The 19,891-nt window shown below is 35.0% G+C and overlaps 1 long non-coding RNA gene across 9 annotated transcripts in view; it reads right to left on the bottom strand.

Annotated features, from left to right (window-relative positions):
- The window catches only part of LOC137488661 (uncharacterized), a 331,464-nt gene that overhangs the window by 247,579 nt on the left and 63,994 nt on the right, over positions 1–19,891 (bottom strand). For all 9 annotated transcript variants that reach the window (XR_012395836.1, XR_012395831.1, XR_012395830.1 and 6 more), the window contains exon 3: positions 12,814–12,855. This is a non-coding gene — a long non-coding RNA (uncharacterized lncRNA). The remainder of the gene's footprint in view (positions 1–12,813; positions 12,856–19,891) is intronic.

A 19,891-nucleotide genomic window follows, 5' to 3' on the forward strand; every position in this document is an offset into this window, starting at 1 on the left:
CTTCTGCATTTCTAGTTAGTTGTGTATATATTTGTACGTTCCTATTCATTTACAAAAAATAAAAATAAAATTTGGTTCATGTTTTGTTTGTATAAGTCATACTTTTATACTTTATTTTTTGGCTTTGAGTTAATCTGAGTAAATAATTTTACATGTGTACACCTAAATCTATATTTTTTGAGCTATTTTTACACCAGTGGGCCCAATATTTTTATTTCGCCTAGGGCTGGCACTGCCTGCACCTTTGTTAATAACCTGAAAATTTTACATTGGTCAAAACAAAAATTTCTTAGTTGAGCTCTCAATCAAAAACATTTATATTAACTTTGTTTTGAACTTAAAATATAGTAATCAAAAAATAAAACAAATAATATTAAATTGAAACGAAAGATAAACTTTTATTTGAACAAAGTACTGCTTAAAAGTGTTTTATCAGTCTAGCAAAGATGTACTGCTCAATGTTTGATCATATAGTATATTAACTAACATTAACATTGTAAAGCCTTTCCAATATTTTAACATAGAAACTGAGAAATATTTTTTTGAAGGGTTTATTGAAACAAAGTTGAAAAGAGCAGTATTCATTTGAAATCTTTTGCAACATTATATGAATATCTGTGCTTTCCACGTTTTGTTTTTGTATATAGGATGGCAGATATGACTTAGCAGTGCATATAATTGAATTATGATAAACAAATTAACCCAGATAATCAGATTTGAAGCTGTTTTCTTAGGTCTGTGAAGCTGTTTGTGCAGTTCATGATCATTTTCACATTATTGATATAATTGGGAATCCAGCAATACTTGAATCGCCAACTGTTATTTCACACAGAAAGTTCACAAAAAGGTGTAAATCAGTAATGAAGGTGCCCTTGTCATCGCAACGAGAAATTTAGCTTAAGCTACAGTATTCCGCAAAGGTCAAATTAAATTAGATGAAAAGCAGAGCAAAAAAATTAAACCACAATCACAAACATTTCTATCGAAAGAAAGTGTGATTTCTTAGAAGATCAACAGAAAAACAGAAAGTAGTTAGATCTCACATTTTTGTGAAAAAAAAACACTGATTAAATTTGGATTTAAATGAAGACACATCTATTTGACCTTAACACCTTGAGAAAACAAGTCCTACATGAACAGAGCTTTGTAGAAAGAAACATTCTACAAATATTTGCAGATTTCTAAAGAAAAGTTCAACCAAAAGAAAAAAATGTATTTGTTGTCAATTTACTAACTTTATCGAGATATGTGATGTAATAACACTTTAACTGGGAATCGTAGTCATTCACAAAATGTAAATCAATGACTAACAACACTTTAAGAGTCTAAAATACAAATACAGGCAAAACAAATTTAATACCCACACTGAAAAAATTACATTTGTTCGAACTAATTATTTAAAATGAGCTGAAACAACATTTCTTGATATTTTGTCTTAAAACAACTTAATTGTTTTATGTTTAATCAAAATAAATTTATTAAATGTGCCTTTTGTAGGAACAACATGAATGAATTATCTGGAACCTTGCATTTACAATCCATAGCTTCTGATGATAGGCTGATGATTACGCTACTTTGTGGATGTCTTAAGTGGAGTGCGTACAACACTGTTTCCTTATCCACAAAAGTAAAGGAGTAAAGTAAAAAGTAAAGGTAAAGTTAGAGAAAGTAAAGAGGCCAAATGGAGGAAGCTCATTCTTTATCCTCAGCTGCAGATGGTCTGTTTAACTGTTTTCTCACTAATGAAGCGTTCAGTTATTCCATTGACTTTTTCCACTTACAAAGTCCGCCAAGTAATAGCAAATGCACCATGGCAAGACACAACTGACTTTTAAAGGGAATGGAAGATGAGACTCTGATTGGTTTAATGCATGTTATGTTTAAAACACACTCATAACTCATTAAAAGAATAAGCACAACCCTGTTAGACCATGCGTCAGGGCACAGACCTCAATTTTCCATCCTTAAAATAGCAAAAGTCTTAATGCTTTCATGCCATGCCCTTTAGACTTTGCACCTAGCTTGTTTCAAAAGAGCCTGTGGTCTTCGTTATTTCCTACCGAAATCCTGCAGAAATTATGTTCATGGATGAGATAAAGTATTCAAACCTTATTGGCTGGAGGGGCATCTGCTGCGTGGAAAGTTGCTAGATAGGTTGGCGGTTCATTCCGCTGTGGCGACCCCAGATTAATAAAGGGACTAAGCCGATAAGAAAATGAATGAATGAAAGAGTTTTTCTATAGATGCTTTACAGATTGTCATTATACATTGATGTATGTGTTTGTATATATATGTATTTTCCGTTTTTTTTCCCTCTCTCTCTCTCTTTTCCCATATATGCAAGTGGGTGTTTGTGTATCTATCCCGAATTTATGATGATAGTAGACTTTGCTTGTTAAATTATTTAAGTGCCATTTGAGATGTTTAAATGAGTCATGTGACCGTAGTACTCAAAAGAGACTCTAGACGCACCTGATCACTGTTACCCTGATGAAGGCAGACTTCTGCCGAAACACGTAGGTTTTTAGAGATTTAGCCATGTGAATAAAGGCTTTTTATTTTTTTCACTTTATTCGAGTGCCTTGGACTGACTCTTGTGGCTGTTTTAATGAATCCCTTACCCAAAGAGCACCGACTATACATTTGAGCTTACCCCAGAGCGCTTTTTGTTTGTTTTTTCTGGAGTATATTCAAACCTTATTATCTAAGTAAGCTGTCAAAGCGAAAGAAAACCACTGAAGCAACTGCTGATGAGGGACAAAACGAAATGGCATGCAAACAGCAGAGCTTTTATTATGCCACAGTCCACCTTCCTGTTTTTCATTTTGGGATCACACAGGGAAAAATCAGTGCTGTTTATCATGCTAAACACATTTTAGGGTTCTGTTATAATGCTGCTCTGTGTAGTCTAATGAAACACAACTTTTTTTTTGAAGCACCTATGGTGTTTCCCTGTTTTCCATTAAGCTAAACGGGAAGTCAAAAGTGTGTTACATTATTAGTGTGACGACACAGAACACAGTCCGCGACACAATAAAATACCTTTTTCTCTGAGTTTGAATATTCTTTGAAACAATCAGGATAATGTAAGTACATTTCAACAAGTGAACAAAGTAAATAACATCGTTCTAAAAGTGTGAATATTTTAATGAAAAATTTTTTTTTAACATATTGTGCCTTTAAGAGATCCTTTTAAGGGTTTAGAGTTTGTTTAGAAGTAAAGCCCAGTTCATTACTGTTTCTGTCCTTCCTCTTCTATTTAGCAGTGCAGGAAACTGACCCTTGACCGAATACCCTAACCGAATGACAGAAGAAAGTCTGCAGGGGACGTGGGACAGTGCCATAGGAAGAGTGATGGAGATGAGGAGAGAAAGCTAGGAAATGAGAAAGGGAAGAAGGAATGTGAGCAGCAAAAGAAAAGAGCTGTGGGTGCTGGTGGTAAGGTGTAAGTGGGCCAGTGTGAGCTTTGACTGACAGCTCTGTGATGGATTGCGGTCTGAATCACTGCTTATGCCCTCTTCACACTCACTCAAGCTCACACCGGCCTGACAGCCGTCCATCGCTCTCTTTGTAAACATACAGTCAGCCTGATTTTCAGAGGTCAGGACAGAGCTTTCAGAGAACCGCAATCATTTAGACCCCTTTTTTCCCCTCACTCTTTCATTTCACTCCACCCGGCTTCTCTCTGTGTCTTTGTTTGCCATTCATAAACTCTTTAATCATTTACAACATGATAAAACTGAAACACCAGCAGCACTTTAGTTGGTTTGAATAAAAGAATCAATAAAAAGCGAAAAACATTACATAGAATAAAGAAAAAGTACTTTAAAAACAATTCAATATGCATGTATAACTAAAAAAAGGTATACATTATATTACAATCAGAGTTTATACTAAAATGTAAATACTGTCTAATTTTGAATACATTTTTGGTATAATAAAGTATATAAAAAAATAGAATTTAAGAAGCATATTAAAAAATGTCTAATTACGAATACATTTTAACATTTTTTTTTTTACCATATTTTTATTTTTCGTTTTCAGTTTGTACACATTGAAATACAACATTTTACAAACATTTTACAACAATAATAACCTTGTTGCATTTACAAATTATACAAAATATAAGGATATATATATTCATAATAAAAACTAAAAGCAAACAACAAACGAGCAAACAACAATAATAATAACAACAACAAAACAAAAAAATAAATAATAATAAAAAAATAAAAAAATAAATAAAACTGCTCCTCTTTTTTTTCAATTATGGTAATCTATTCAAACATGACAATTATAATCATACTAAGTACTAGGCAAAGCAAATATGTATTAAGTAATGTATCAATGCAGAACAATAAAGCTGGAACTGCATTATCCATCAAATATTATTCATCAACTTCTTCCTCTGTTAATTCCACTTTTTTGATATAACTAATGAAAGGGCTCCATATGTTTTCAAATACACGTTGTTTAGCCTTTAGTATATAAGTTATTTTTTCTAATGGCAGACTTGACAACATTTGTTTTATCCATTGAGTAGCGTTTGGTCTTTGCATCTTTGTCCATAGCAAAGCTACACATCTTTTGGCATAAAGCAAGCTGAGGTCTATAAATATTTGTTCGCTTCTACTATAGTTTGAGTTCTCTGGGTATAAACCTAGCAAAAAAGCTTTGGGTCAAGGAGGATTTGTTTTGAAATAATTTTTTCACTTATAATTCTTACCTCTTCCCAAAATAATTTAATTTTTGTGCACTGCCAAATACAGTGGAACAAGGTTCCTCTAGCTTCCAAACATTTTGTACATATATCTGGAATGTTTTTATTATATTTATTTAATTGTACTGGTGTTACATATGTCCGCATGATCCATTTATATTGTATAAGTTTAAGACGTGAATTTATAGACATAGTATGAGCTTTAGAGCAGGCTTCTTCCCAATCTTCCTCCGAAAATTCAGACTGCAAATCTTCCTTCCATGCATTCAACTTACAGTCATTTTAACATTTTAATGCAATTATTTTTTTAAATTACACTCATTTTACAATTAAATTACACTTTGGACCCACTTTTGCCTTCAGAACTGCCTTGATCCATTTTGGCAAAGATTCAACTAGGTACTGGTAATATTCCCCAGAGATTTTGGTCCATATTGACATGATAGCATCACGCAGTTGCTGCAGATTTGTCAGTTGCAAATCCATGATGCGAATCTCCCATTCAACCACATCCCAAAAGTGCTCTATTGGATTGAGCTCTGGTGACTGTGAAGGCCATTTGAGTACAGTGAACTCATAGTCATGTTAAAAAAAAACAGTCTGAGATGATTCGCGCTTTATGACATGGCGCGTTATCCTGCTGGAAGTAGCCCAGAAGACGGGTACACTGTGGTCATAAAGGGATGGACATGATCAGCAACAGTATTTAGCTGTGACATTGACAAGATGCTCAACTGGTACTAATGGGCCCAAAATGTCCCCCACACCATCATACCACCACCACCACCACCAACAACAACCGTTGATACAAGGCAGGATGGATCCATGCTTTCATGTTGTTGATGCCAAATTTTGACCCTACCATCCAAATGTCACAGCAGAAATCAAGACTTATCAGAACAGGCAATGTTTTTCCAATCATCTATTGTCTAATTTTAGTGAGCCTGTGTAAATTGTAGCCTCAGTTTCCTGTTCTTAGCTGACAGGAGTGGCACTCGGTTGGGTCTTCTGCTGCTGTAGCCCATCTGGCTCAAGGTTCGACATGTTGTGCATTCTGAGATGCTTTCCGGTTACCTTTGTTGCAACAAGTGGTTATTGAGATACTGTTGCATTTCTATCAGCTGGAACCAGTCTGGCCATTCTCCTCTGACCTCTGGCATCAACAAGGCATTTTCGCCCACAAAACTGCCGCTTACTGGATATTTTCTTTTTCTGACCATTCTCTGTAAATCGTAGAGATGCTTGTGCATGAAAATCCCAGTAGATCAGCAGTTTCTGAAATACTCAGACCTGCCCGTTTGGCACCACCAACCATGCCATGTTCAAAGTCACTTAAATCAACTTTCTTTCCCATTCTGATGCTCGGTTTAAACTGCAGCAGATTGTTTTGACCATGTCTACATCCCTAAATGCAATGAGTTGCTGCCATGTGATTGGCTGATAAGAAATTTGCATTAGCAAGCAGTTGGACAGGTTCACCTAATAAAGTGGCCAGTGAGTGTGTATTATAAATTTAATTATAAACAAGAAAAGAATATATAATCGCACACAATTTTATGATTATTTATTTATTCATTCATTCTTTTTTTCAGCCTAGTCCCTTTATTAATCTAAGGCTTCGGAGATTATGAACCGGAGTACCCAAAAGAAACCCATGTGAACATGGGGAGAACATGCAAACTCCACACATAAATGCCAACTGATCCAGCCGAGGCTCGAACCAGCAACCTTCTTGCTGTGAGGCGACAGCACTACCTCCTGCGTCACGGTGTCGCCCAATAATTTATAGAATTATATTTTGATTAAATAATGCTGATTTTTTTTTATCTCTGAACATTCTCCAGCTACATAATAGAAATTCATTTTTAAGAAATTGATTTTGATGATATCAGTACACAAATACTATTGTATCACTTTAATTACAATATAAAAATTAATTCAGACTAAAATATGAATAGAAAATGAATAAATAAGCAAATATACAGTATAATAAAAAACTTGACCCATAATCTGATCCTCCCAAACCAGATTCTGTACAAATAAACTGGATTATCTCACTATCAAACACCTTTGTTGTTGTATACAGTGTAAGAATCTACTGTATAATGTATTCTTTCTCCATCTTATCTGCATTTTCAATTCCTTTTCAAACATAATTAAAGCCACCCCTCGCTCTAATTATTTAGGACGGGCATGTCTTTACAATTTTATCACTTCTTTCACCACTGATTCTTCCCTATTAGCATATTTTCATTAACCTTGGAGAATGAATAATTTACAAGTCTTCTGAAAGATGAGTTATGCTGCTTTTGGGACTCAATTTCGCAAAGTCGAGCTTTCTTGTATTGTCTGGTACAGTAAGACAGGCCTCGGAGATGACAGGAATAATTAGCAACTGAACCCACGCACGCAGAGGAGGTGGCTGGAGGTGATGGAGGATCTGCGACCTGAAACCTGAGCTGATGGAGCCACCCCTTGTGCCCCTCGGCTCTCCGAGGAGGTGGAAGGTGGGTGAACGGAGTCAGGAAGGGGGGGCTCCTCATTAGTACAGTACGGCTGGTACAGTGGGGATGTCGAGGTGCTCGCGTTACCTCATTGGACCCCAGGGCACTCAGAACTGGAAACAAAGACTAGACGCTGGGAGGGGCTGTACTAAATCATACAGGCTAAGCAGTAGTGTATCTTAAGGGAAAATATGTTGGGCTTTTCTTATTATGACCAAACATTCTTAGTTTTTGCCTCATTCTGGAAAACATTACATGAATATATTTCAATTATTGAGTTGACAATACTTGCCGATTGTTAGAGGCAGGGTTTCTACTCTAAGCCAAATGTAAACTCCCTGATTTTACACAGACTAAAATCTGTATTTCTATGAGCTACAATGCAGTTGTTATGTTGATTTTGTGATTCTGCAATCACTTAATTTAACGAAAATCAGTCAAATGGCACACAATTTAAAGGAGTTTTCAATTTTAATAATTGCCACAGATTTCCTGCAGTTTTGGCCTGCCAGGACATTTTTTAAACACAATTTGCATTGTTTTCTCTTAAAGGGTAGCTATTTGAAACCTTTTTAAGATTTAAGACGAGTCTTTTGTTTCTCCAGAATGTGTATGTAAAGTTTCAGCTCAAAACACCCATCATATTTATTATACCTTTAAGAATATTCGAATTTTCTGCTCTGAACACAATGTAACTGTTTTTGTTGCCTGTGCCTTTAAAGGGTAATGAAACACCAAAGCACATTTATTGAGCTTTTGACAGCCATATATGTGTCCCACGCTGCTAAAAACACTTTTAGGACACATATATTTTACAAAAAAGTGAAAATTGGATTTTGCGTTATTTTGAGCAAATTCGTTCTTCCGTGCTGGCATGCATGAAATGTTCCTGAATGAAAGAGCCAAACTGCAGTTAAAGTCCACAAATGTATAATTTGGCAAGTAATTTGATTACTGATGTCCATGTAATCACAGTCACTGTCTTTCTCCCCTGCGTCTGTGTGTTTGTTTTGCCTCTGAAAATCAGCACGTGCCCAAACGGAAACTCCCATTAATTTTGTACATTTTTATGCACCTTCCTTCTTTCCCTTCCCTGACACTCCCACCTAAACAGAGCTGGACACACCAACTTTCCTGACTTTTTCCAAACTAGAGGTGTGAAAACACCCCGCTGAAACAGAGAGATTTTGTGGCCCTTTAATGCTAATTCTCCCCGCCCACCATTCCCACGTGCCTCAATCTCCGGCTGTGTCAGGTAAACAGCACAGTGACAGACATGAAGCAAATCTCACATAACGTTTGTGAGCAATACGACAGTAATAATGTTACCCAATGATTATTTGATGTATTTGTTGTGGAGTTAATTCAAGCCTTTCAGCAACAATGAGTCACACATCACGACAATGTCGTTACAAAGTTCACACACACACACACAGCAGATGCACAAACACCACGCATTTAACTTTGCACTGTTTTTGCACACAAGTGTGACAGTATACACATTAAATATCCACTGCTGTGTGGATATCCGTTATGCTAATGTACAAAATAAACCTAATTAAATGTCCACAAACCAGTATTGAAGCTTCTTTAGTTATAATTGTACTGACACGCAGCTGTACAGAAACCACAGTCCTACATCACTTTGCGGTGGGCAGTCCTATTTTAACCTCAGAAAATAAAAAAAGAGGGTTATTTTCTTTATATCACCCTAATATGACTGGGAACACACTATACCTTCACACAGTTCTGTCTAAATTTGTTCCAAAAGATGATTTTCTTTATAAGTGCCCTTTATATAACATTACTCACATTGTAGGACAAAAAGGTTACCTTAACTTAAAAATTTAAGACAACTTGATGCAGAGCTTTTTAAGTTGATTCAACTTAAATAAAGTCTTGGGTTAAAAGTTTGACCAACTTAAAATTGTAAGGTAACTTTACACACTTTTTTTAAGTAGATTTTTTTTGCGCTCATCCTGTATAAGATAATTGTCATGGACACGGCACATTAATGTGCCTTTTTTTTACGTGGAATGTAACATTATATCATTGCACATTCAGCCAAAGACTACTTGAACAAGGCCACGTTCATTGTATTAACCACTAAAATGTAAAATTGTAACAGGTTTTTTCTAATGCTATTGTTGAAGTTTGTTTATTGTTAACATATTTATTTGGATAACTTAAAATCATTCATTTATCAAATATGATTTAGCTTGCTGCAGCTTTTGGTTAAGAGGTTTTGAAGGAGAGCAATGGGTCTTGAGGTTAAAAAAGAGAAAGAAATAAAGAACTAAGATGTGTAAATTTGTGTATTTTTTCCCTAAAAACACAAAAGATAAGTTGCTGCAAATTCTGAAAAAGATGCGGCAAAACTCAGTCATTTTAGCCCCAGTAATCAAAATCATTTCCCTGAAAAATCCAGGGTTGAGCATTGAGCAGACAAAAACTGTCACAGACAGTATTTTAACTGATTGCTGGTTGACAAGTTGGAAAGGAATAAACTGGCAGTAAAAAATAGCCTACTTATAACAATAGGCAAAATCTATTAAAAAACATGTTTAAAAAAACAAAGTATTGAAGAAAATACATTTCGATAAATGAGAATTAAAATTTAAAATGACAAACAAAAATCCCTGATATTCTATGACTTGGACACATAAATATAAAATTACCTGTCTTTCAATGTCTGGAAAGACCTTTTAAAATTCTAAGATATTTAATGATAAAATGAAATTCCATAACCAGTGCAAACCCTGCAGAGCACTTGCAGATTTTGTGTCTGTGTGGACATATTGCACAGACAATTGCATAGTGGATGATGGGCACACAAAATTCTGAAATACCTCTGCTATTTTAGTTTTAAATCCTATTTTAAATTTTAATATTTGTCTGCATTTAGCCTAAAGCCATCTAATTTTGGGTTATCTTGCATCAATAATAAGACTTTACAAATTTCATGATTTCGACTGCAAGATGTCAAGAGTTTAAATCTCCCAATCAGAGCCTTTATTTTTTTTTATCTAACCTTCTCAACCTGGCAATCACACATACATGCTGGAGTTCTGCAATATGTGATTCTTTTCTCAGAAGAAAATTTAATACATTCAATCTGTTTTCTTTCAAACTGCCATTCGCAGTGTTTGCTGTGGGTACGGTAAATCTGATAGGCAAACATTAATAATGACCTTTAAATAAATCCTAACAAGAATGTACCTTTTTAATGTGTTTTTTGTGTAATTATATGCAGCCTCAAATTCATTTCGGCTGTTGTTGTTTTGATAGCAAATTATTATCATAAATTTGAGTTGTCATTTGGAAAATCTAAGAGATTTAACATTTACTTTTTAATAGAAAACTCCTCGTTGTACCCATTTTCATAATCTCCAAGTCATAAAGAAAATAAATCTTGTCAGCTCATATTCTCTTGATTTATGCACATGTGAAGGTGCTTATGAAATATAAATATCATAAAATGACAATAATATTGATATATAATAGTGATTATAATTTCTGAGCAAAATAATTGTGATGATCAGATTAAACATTAAGCATCATGCAGCTCTAAGCTCAGCAGTCACCCATGCTGCTGGAAGTGCTGTTTAGATGAATATGTTAATATGTGCTGCGCTCTTTCCTCCTAATAGCCCAATAAACACCCATCAAAAATGACAGGTAAATGTTGAAAAATGCACTCAGCAGCACTCAAAATGCAAGGGTGAGATGCTGGTTTCATTACAATGTTCTTTTTCAGACTTCGGTACCAACTGGTTACGAATCTGAAGCTAAATATTCTCCCTTAAAAGATTAGCTCACCCAAAACTGAAAATTCTTTTATTAATTACTCATCCTCAATGTGTTCCAACCTTTTAAGAGCTTTCATCTTCACAACACAAACTCTCTGACCCTATCTACATCTAGGATCCCAGAGATTTTCAAAGTCCAGAAAATGAACCAAAAACACTGACCAAACAAAATTGTAATAATACAAAACTTCAAGAACACTTTTGTGCACCAAAAAACTATTGTTTTTAATGATTACAGCTGAACCACTGAAGTAGCATGGACTATTTTCACAGTGTTTTTCTACCCTTTTCAATGTTTCCTTTCCCTTTTCTTCATGAATAAAGCTAGACAGAATCTGCGTATATATTTTTTTGCTATTTCTGCAGAGAATTTTGTAAAAAGAATCTGCGATTTTATGCGGAATGATTTTAGGACTATCATAACTAAAAACTTAATATTTAAAATCAAAAAAATATTTTTAATTTAGTTATGCCTTCTAATTGCCTTCTTTATGTCTCCATGCCTTTTTTCAGTTTATCCACGACAATTTACATTTGTATAATGTTATTATCGCTGTTAGTATTATTTATTGTATTTATATTTGTTAAAATAAAAACAAGTTTAGATTTGTCCAATTGTCAAGTTTTTGGAGACATATGCATCACCATTTGGGGCATAATTATTGTTCTTCTATTTGTTTGCTGGAAATTAGAACTGAATTTAATAATAGTTTTGAAACCAATCTTTGTGCTTAACAAACTAAATTAAATATGTAGGCTAATGGATGTCTTTAGTGAAGTGCATACAATAATGCACAATGGAATGCGTTTCCTTAATCAACAAAAGTAAAGGAGTAAAGAGTAAAAGTAAAAAGGCTGAATGGAGGAGGCTTGTTCTTTATCCTGACGCTGCAGATGGTCTGTTAAACTGCTTTTCCTCCTAAAAGTCCGCCAAGTAAATAGCAAATGTGCCATTGTGTGACGCAACTGACTCTTAGGAGATGAGCCTCTGATTGGTTTAATGCACGTTATACTCAAAACACACCCATAACTCATTAAGAGAATAAGCACAAGATCGTTAAAAATTGAGCCCTAAGAGTTTGCGCGGTGGATACATTTTTATGTCTGACCACAAGATGGCATCCACAACAGAATCCCATATGTATAAATTTTAAATTAGAATAGTACTTAATTAAAGTATTGTTTATAAACAAGCTTGAAATTAAAACACTTTGTTTCTTTACTAACAGCTTGCTAAGTGTTAAATAACTATAACAAGGTCTGACAAAGGAGTTTAAAATCTAATCTGTATAAGGGATTTATTACCAGCAAAGCTCAAAAAAGCTATCCCTTTCGGTGCAGAGCGCTCAAATTCACACTTATTTTCATTCACTCCTTCAAATGGAGTAAATTAGTTTGAAAAGAAGTGAATGAGGGGGATTCTGGATATATTCGTGCCAGAGATCAATGAACTAAACAGAAAAAAGTTTGCACATAAAAGAAGGCGGAGCCTCAGAGCCATGCCCACCTATTTCGTATTCACCACAGACCAATTTAAAGGTGTTTCCAAGCTGAAGCTAACTTTTTTTCAAACAATTTGCTTTGGCAAGCTACTTCAAACTCTGAAACAAATGTTTTTTCCTGATTTTGTTTAAAATATCACACTAGTTCATTCTTCAATTTAGCTTGAAGCATATCAGAGCGCTTACAGTCAAAAGAGTTCTTTCTTTCCTTTCAATTAGGCACTGTTTCACTAAGTCCAGGGTTAAAAGTAGGGTGTGAAAACACATGAAACACTCACTTCAGTATGTCTGTTCACTCCGCGCTCTCCTTTGGGCTTCTCCTGTGTGAAGGTGGAAAAAAGAGAGAAAGATTGTTACCGTACCCCTTAAGATGCAAAATTTCATGGCTTTAAAATCATTTAATGCTGCGGCTGTCACATCAGATTATTGATACGCATGGATTCGCTTTTATCCTCCTGCGCTTCGGGGTCTGCGCTATACAATGTCAATATATTTCTGTTGGGCAATTTATTACTTTTATTCCAGCTCTGTGTACATTTCGGCAGCTAAAAGAAAGAAAATAGCACGCCATACATTAGTGTCATCCTTAATCAATCTTAAACGGAATCTATTTGAAGATAAACCAGAAAACAGGAGCCATACAAAAGTAATGAACCTCCATGAGGCTTCCTGGGGAATACATCCAATCTTGTATTTTCTGAACCCCCCCTCCAAATCTCCCTCCCACACCTTTATTAGCATGCATGGAGCACAGCAAGAGCTTCAACTCCAGGGAGGAGCTCCAAAATTCATTTTCCTTTTCCTTTCTTTTCGTTTTTTGTTTGATGAAGCTCATGGAGGAATAAAAACAACTAAAAGTCTCTTTCAATCTGACCGCCGGCACTAGCTGGAGCGCAGTTGAATATTAAAGTTTTGAAAGGCGCAAAGATGCTCTCACGGCAACATATCTGAAAAGTACTTCAGACTTTGATTTATCACCTAATTCCACATGAAATTAACTCATTTTATGAGAATGAAAGTTATCCTTATGCACGATTCTGTTCTGTGCAAAAATCTACACGCCCTTCAACAAAACAGCATTTTCTAAACGGTTTCATTTTGTGTATGCAAATAAGACCGGTAATTAACAGTGCAAGTGTCAGAGACTTGGCAGTGTGGTGTGATGTGATCTATTATGCTCTCCACACAGAAAAAGATTATGAATTCATAAATAACATCACACACACAAGGTAATTAGTCCGTAGCAGGGAAACCAGAAAAAAAATAGCCAGATAAACATCATCAGTGCAGTAATTGCATTTTGAGTCCCATTTTCTATTAGGATCTCTCTAGTGTGCCTTTTAGCTTTCCAGAATTGCGGTGTGCCCGAATAAATATTGTATAACAGTTCGAGCTGTCTAATGTGGTCGTCTGTGGTGAGGTTGCATCATCCGCACAGGTGCATAATGCGATTACGTGACTGTTTAGTTTGATGCTGAAATACACTCAAGATGATAAAACCGCACTGAAATATAGTTTGTAAACTGCACCGGTGTTTCAGTGCTAGCTTATAACAAAGTGTAGAGAAGCAGTTCGGGTTCAGGGGATTTGAGGAAAGAGAGGCCTCTTAGCGTAATGCTAATAGGGCTAATGATGTAAGGCAGTGTGATGATCTAGACAGATAATAGAAGAATGAGTCATCCAGGCCTCAGACTCCAGCAGCATCACTCTGTGGCTTCATATTCCATCAGGATGTGTTCGGCTAAACAAATCTCTGAGGACTTCACAAGATGCTTTTAGCCTCATCTGCAGCTGAAGATGGCATATGCTGCTTTCAAACCCACATGTACGAGTTGGGCATATGTTATTGTGACATAGTTAGGACAAAAAAAAAAGTTAAAGTGGCCAATTCAAAGCAAATTTACAATAGACAAAAGCAAAAACTTGGATATGCGGATTGGTGTTTTTCAACTGCTTGCTTTATTGATTTACAAATAAAGGGATTTGTCATCTAAAATTGGCAAATGTACTCACTATTTATCATGCTCAAGTGGTTCCTTTGGTATCTTTTTATGTTGATAACAAAATAAGATATTTGGTAAGACTTTAGGTCATAATTCATGATATTAACTGCATTGTAAAACCCCAAAAAGTTAAGGTAACACAAACCATTTGAGGAAACCAATTGCAACAAACCATTTAAGTTCAAAAACTAATCCTTAGTGCTGTGAACATAATACATTTGAGTAAACAAAGCAATTTGAGCACAATAAAACCCAATAAATTAAGAGAACTCAAACCAACTGAGTACTGTAACACCAATAATTTAAGGCAACTTAAACCATTTGGGGAAACCAATTGCTTCAAACCATTTGAATTAAAAAAGTAATGTAAATAAATATTGTGAACTTACTCCATTTAAGTTGAAGTAATGAGGTATTTAATGAAATTATTACCTTATAATACAGAGTTCAAAACTCTTTTTAAATGAGTAGAATTAACTTTCAGTCAATGTTGAGTTAACTACACTCATTTCATTTGATAAGGTTGACTATTGGGTTTTACAGTGCACTGGCTCATTATTTGCCTATTGTTAAGATATTAACTACACAAAAAAAAATGTTCAAAGATGATTCCTTGCATTTACTGCATTTTTTTAAGTGATTGTAAACAGTTTATTTGGGCTGTATTTTAAACAAACAAATTGAGTTCAACATTATTAAATTAAATTTGTTTGTTTAAATTCATTCATTCATTGATTTTCTTGTCGGCTTAGTCCCTTTATAAATCCGGGGTCGCCACAGCGGAATGAACCGCCAACTTATCCAGCATGTTTTTACGCAGCAGATGCCCAGCCGCAACCCATCTCTGGAAAACATCCAAACACACATTCACACACACACACACACACACACAACGGACAATTTAGCCAACCCAATTCACCTGTATCACACGTCTTTGGACTGTGGGGGAAACCGGAGCACCCGGAGGGAACCCACGTGAGCGCAGGGAGAACATCCACACGGAAACGCCAACAAGGCTCGAACCAGTGACCCAGCGACCGTCTTGCTGTGAGGCAACAGCACTACCTACTGCGCCACTGCTTCGCCATTGTTTACATTCAATACTTAAGTGTAGTAGTTTTAATGTGTAATCATAATCTGCATCTCTAATCCTACCCAAAAACTTCTACCTTACTAACTATTTATAAACAGCTAATTAGTAGTTTACTAAGATAGTAGTGTTAGTAAAAGGTTTGTTAATGGCGTGAATTATGACCTGAACTAAATTGTTACCAGAAATTTTGAAGAAACCTGAAAACCGGTAACCATTGAAATCCATTGAAGGGAAACAATAATATTGACTTCAGTGTTTATCAGTTTCCTACATTTTTTGCAAAATCTTCTTTTGTCTTCAACAGGATAAAGTAGAAGTGGAGGGAGAGGATATCATGACAGAATTTCCATTTTAATACATCAATAAAATTGTAAATTAAGAAACAACTTTTATTTTCAGAGGAAGCATTTAATTGCACAATATGTATATTTTAAACAAATGTGAGGTTCCTAAAATTAAAATTAGTTTGTTTAATATTAATCAAGAAGTTCTGAAAAAATTAATTCCATTTCCAGAATTTTTCAAGATTTTCAGTATTTCTACAATCATAATAAGAAAATTTATTTAAAAATGAATAGGTAAGATTGATATTTCAGAATAATTAAGCCCAAGCCCAGCAAAAACAAAAAAAAAACTTCTGTAGGATCTAGTGACACTGAATATGAAAGTAATTTCTGATTTGCTTAAAAAAATCAGAATAAGTGCCAAATAAATATATTAATTTATTTCATGTATCAATATGAAAATATATGACACCAGTGACAAATATATTTGATTTCTGAGCTAAAAATCTTAGTTAATGGTTTGTTAATAGCTAAAATTGTACATTAAAAATGTCACCATACAATTGAATAATATTTATTAATAATTAATGTGTATGCTCGTGTGCAAATAATATATCTAATTTGCCAGTCATTTATACCATATTGTTTTGCACAATTTAGGCCATTTTTTATAGTAAAAATATTCAAGTAAAGAATCAATGTAAAAAAGCTTACAGCTCACTAATGAGCAGACAAATAAAATCCCTTACACACAGCTAAAATCCATTCAGCTGATTGACTGCGAGAAAACAAAATGAACAAAGTATCACTTTTCTAACTGTTCTGCCTTTCTACTGAATTAAACATCAGAGCCAATTATGTCTTTTAGATCTTACCAATATTTGCATTTCAGACTGAATAATTAAAACAGAAATAAATTACTTAGCGCAAACCTACCCTGACCTTCCTAATGCACCTTCCAGTCACAATTAACTGATTCTCAGATACGAGTGTCTTGATGAAAAACATGCAGATATCAAAGACAAGCCGCCGCCGTAATCAAAATAATTATCAAGCTTTTCATGTACAACATTCCTCCTCTGAGTGATTCTTCTAAGACATCGAAGCAAACCGTGCGATTAATATCCAAAAAACCAGAAAATCCTATTTTACTCCAGATTTGAAGTAAATCATTGATTTATACTACCACCGAGATTCCTGCTCCTACAGAAAATTCTTAATCACGAATCAGGCACTAAATCAAACCTGCATGACTAAACCCTGGTGGGTCACTTACTAGCATGTAAATAAATTTCTCTCAGTTTGAAGTGTAGAGCATCTATATTTCCACTGAGAGAAGGATGTGCAGCTGTCGTCTTTTCAGATTGACCCCATAAGGCCACTTCTAATTGGTGATCTAAAAAGCAAAGCCACAAGCAAAGCGTAACAAACACAGGGATTATGAATGATAACGGACACCGGCGTGCTAGATAGAGGCTTGCCTTGGAGATAATAAATCTGAAAGTGGTTCTGAATGCATTATTCACCCGGAGAGATACAACAGAAGCTCGCAAGTCTCCCTAACTCACCCATATTGCATCTGAAAATTATTTTCCTGCCTGAAACTCATCTCCCACACACGCTCTGAGTTACGGATTGCATTATATTTGTTATTCTGGAGGAGCTTTGATGGTGGGTTTGGGGGCTGTTTGTCAGTGTGCTGCTACGGTGTGATACTCAACTTGTTTGATTAGACTGTGGGTTTAAGGGGCAAATACCGGCTGTGGTCGAGATATATGAGGAGAGTGAGTTATAATGTGATAAATTGGTTTGCCTGAAAGAAAGAAAAAACATGCCTGGAACAAATGTTTAAAATAAAAAAAATGCACTGCATGTATACATGTATAGTATATATACAGTCTTAAGTATCAATTGTGGATTTGTGACTCAAATAACTTATTTAAAGTTAAGAAATACATTTATAGCTACTTGTTTTTATCCATTTGATTATGACAACTGACAACTTGATCCATAGTAAAGACTATAGAACACACCAAGACGTGTCACTTGTATAGTTTTGAATGAGGAAAAGTGTAATGGTCAATATGGCAAATTAAGCCCTGCCTATTGACTTTATTCTCCGCAGACGAGCGGGCGCTGCCATTTGAATCTTTTTGGCACCGGACTTCCGGTCTCATTCACTTCCATTCATTTTTAGACATTAAAAACTGCTCGTTTCGCTGTTTGATGTTGCAAACTGATATTTCCTTGTTATATTATTCTACTTGGTCTGTATAGTCATGCAAACATTTGTTTGTAGAGCAAGTAGTTTGACCGTTTTTTGCCGTTTATTATTCCTTGTCATTTCTCCCATAGGCGACTGAAACGGAAGTTCTAAGACAATCGCGAAAACAGGCGCACTTCTGCATTTTAGAATAAGGTCAATACAGTGGAGGAAATCTGACGTCAATTTGTATGCAAAAACCCGGAAGCGAGTTAGCATTTTAGCAATTCCGGTTCCCTCGTCCCAAAGTCAATGGGGTTTTTGAATGGGGTTTTAGAAAAATCGCTTAAATAAGGTTCGTGGATAAAACAAACTCAAGATACTTTCACGTTTTGTTCTACGACATAAAACACATCAGTTACATCTCACTCTTAATTTTTTAAATCGGTTACGCTTCTTTAAAAAGACGGTTGCTATCAAGTTGCAAATGGGACTACAGGCGGTGTCGGAAGCATTATACGTCATCAAGCTTATAGCTGGTCTGGAGCGCAGCTCGCTTTTGTTGGGCATTTGGATTTGTCTGTTATTGAAGTATTTTCATGAATAGTATTTTAGAGTTTGTAGTGTTTTTCGAATTGGGATTTCATATTGTGTATAGATAATGCCTTCACACGTAAAGACTGTCAAGACAGATTAATTTGTTGATCTTTTATTTTAATTAAAAAATATTATGAAGATATTGCTTACCTGTGCTGTCTGTCTCTCTCCTGCTCTCAGTAGTGCAAACGTGTGTATAAATGTGTATAAATGCACACAACTTAACTGTCATTTTAACGTGATCAAGAGATTTTTCGACTGTTTTTTTCTTCATCTGAGCACATTTAACTCTGTCATAAATGAAATATTTACACTTCATAAAATGTAAACGCTAATGTGATTGTATGGGCTGCTTGTCGACGTACTTCGTGACAAAAAGAATATTGGATGTTGCTCTGTGTCTATGATGGAACGTGCAGCAGGCATATAGACTTGATCCTCATCCCTCATTTCTGTCTTGTGTTAAGGAAAGCGTGCTGTATGCATGTGAGTGATACACTTTATTTAAATATGTCTTATGATAATACTATGTAGGCACATTTATGCCAACAGTTTTAAAACTTTTTACAACAACCCATAAAGCAAAAAAAAAAAATTTATTTCCCACATAAAAATGTTCCAAAAGGCACGTAGGTCTATACAGATGTGTTTTTGCATATTTATTTTTTTATAATATATAATGTGCAATATATATATAATATACAGAGAGATTAAATCTTTGTCATGAACATTATTTCTAAAAATAAGCCAGTGCCCCCCAGTGCGCCCCCCCCCCCTATGTATAACTATGTTTTTAGTTATAACATTTAAATACAGTTCAGCAACATACATCACACGACCTGACGACAGAGAGAGTATACAATTGACCATCACTTAATTTACCATCACCTCACGATTAAAAATTGTGGCACTGATTTCATACAGGGTTCATACAGGCACAGCCTAATGAAAACCAAAGATTTTTAAGCACTTTTTCCAGCACCTACTTTTATTTTCGAAACTGACATGCAACGTATTGAACACCTGAAATGTATTCTCAGCAACCCATTAAAACATTGCATAGGAACTTGATTTATACAAAAAAATAAAATATAATAATTAATTAATAATATATTAATAATTAAGAATATAATAAACCCAGACTGACATGCAATGTATTGAACTTCTGAAATGTTT

Source organism: Danio rerio, chromosome 20 (assembly GCF_049306965.1).
Source record: "Danio rerio strain Tuebingen ecotype United States chromosome 20, GRCz12tu, whole genome shotgun sequence".
Taxonomy (NCBI): domain Eukaryota; kingdom Metazoa; phylum Chordata; class Actinopteri; order Cypriniformes; family Danionidae; genus Danio; species Danio rerio.